Raw genomic sequence first — 1757 nt, 5'->3', positions numbered from 1 at the left:
CATGACTTCACTTTGTCCTTTAATTTAATATGGTTAGAACTACCATGGGTTTTTAAGTAGTTGGGGCATTAAGAAACAGTATGCTGGATGTTTGGCCTTGCATCCATCCTTCCATGAATTCATGCTTGTACATTTCTAGTTATTTCTTTTTTTGCAGGTCTTCTTCTTCCTCTATCTGGTGCAGCAGCAACAACTCAAGGTCATGGTCATGGAGCAGCAGCCATGGATTTTTCTTCTTCTTATTCTTCCCTAAGATGAGATGAGATGAGGTTTGTTTTCCTCAAGGTCAAGGTGCAGCAGCTTGATTTGATTTGATGTGATTGGATTCAGTGTCCTCACGCCTCTGTGTTTGCATTGCAAGCTCTGTTGGTCGGTCTTCAATTCTTCATGCTACTGCTGCTACTGCTACATGAGGACCCTCTTCTATTCTACATCCATTGCGGCCGTCGCAACTTCCACCTCCAGAAGAGCACCTGCTCCTCGTGCGGTTACCCGGCCGCCCGCATCCGCAAATGTAAGCTCCCCATCCCTCTGTTCTAGATCTCTAGGTCTGTTGCTGTCATGCGCCATGTTCTTGATGTTGCACGTCCTCATGTGGATGCCACAAATGGCGCTGCTCCTGTGTGTAGATTTGATTCGCCGCATTAGTATGTGGTTGTTGTCTTGCCGTGGTTGTTCGAATTGAGATGCACCCAGTTGATTCGTCATCTCGGGTCATAATTTTTCGGCATTCCCTGCTGCTGTAGCTTGTTGGAAGCATAGTTTGAACTCCCACTGGAAATTATTAGTGAATGGTGATGTCTGTGGTCACGAGATCCTCGGTTGCATCTGGTTTCTCAGTGCCATTTCCGCGGTTTGCAAAACGCTGTGATGAATCATGAAATCTACAATGTATGTCAGACTTCAGAGATGCCATTTGGCATTGATGAGAAATATTTCATATTCTGAGCAATAATGTTTGCATTTCATACCGATAGTTGCCAAACTATAAATTGTTATAGCCTTTTTTTCTTGCTGTCCATGCATGCTTATATGTTTGAGGGTCAAGTGATGAGGAATAAACCATCAACAATATGATGGAGCTATGCTGCTCTGATTCTTAGTATTTAAGTCTCTGATGATACCTCAACACCCTCATATGTTTGTGGCTTTCTATGTTGTCCACATACTGAAGGAAGTCCTACTATCTTCACAACAAATATAAATTTTCTTGAACGAGTTTATAAATTGAACTATCTCCACAACAAAGATACTTACCATTGTAGTTCCAATCTAAAGTGTTGCCTGATTTCATTTGTGGTTCAAGTGATGATGAGAAACTGCAACAACATGACAGGAGTTACCTTCCTGCGATTCGTAGTTTAAAGTCTAATGATTTCTTATCTCCGAATAACCTTGTCTTGTGAAATGCAATTCTTCTCACGTTCTTGTTTTCTTACGAATTGCTTGATGCAATTTCTAAGTCTGGTGTTCTTGAATAAATTGCAGCAATATGACAGGACCATGTTTTGTACTAGTTTTCTGTTTGATTTCTCTATCCAAAATTTTCCTTTGCCTTCTGTTTTGCAATATTGTTTCACTTGTCTTCTCTGACTTCTACCATGATCATTTCCGAATGTGTTGTCTTAACTACCAATGATCACTTCTTTTGATCATGATCATGGCTGTTACGTGACCATGACATTTACTAGCTATTACCATCAAGGAAACTCGAAGTATTTAATAACCAGAAAGCTTATGGTTTGGTTGGATTAAGG

At 40.7% G+C, this 1757-nt stretch overlaps 2 non-coding genes and 1 pseudogene across 2 annotated transcripts; all 3 read left to right on the top strand.

The window, feature by feature from the left end:
• The first annotated feature begins 859 nt into the window (after positions 1–859).
• On the top strand, positions 860–955 carry LOC123081181 (small nucleolar RNA R64/Z200 family). The gene has a single exon (XR_006438678.1). It is a non-coding gene; the product is annotated as a small nucleolar RNA R64/Z200 family (small nucleolar RNA).
• An 85-nt stretch (positions 956–1040) lies between these two features.
• Positions 1041–1125, top strand: LOC123081166 (small nucleolar RNA Z199). Its single transcript, XR_006438671.1, has one exon. It is a non-coding gene; the product is annotated as a small nucleolar RNA Z199 (small nucleolar RNA).
• A 173-nt stretch (positions 1126–1298) lies between these two features.
• Positions 1299–1377, top strand: LOC123081173 (uncharacterized; annotated as a pseudogene).
• The last annotated feature ends 380 nt before the right edge of the window (positions 1378–1757 follow it).

The sequence above is a fragment of the Triticum aestivum genome, chromosome 3D (genome assembly GCF_018294505.1).
Source record: "Triticum aestivum cultivar Chinese Spring chromosome 3D, IWGSC CS RefSeq v2.1, whole genome shotgun sequence".
Classification (NCBI taxonomy): domain Eukaryota; kingdom Viridiplantae; phylum Streptophyta; class Magnoliopsida; order Poales; family Poaceae; genus Triticum; species Triticum aestivum.
Note: the sequence above shows the minus strand (reverse complement) of the source record. Positions and strands in the feature narration are given on the sequence as shown.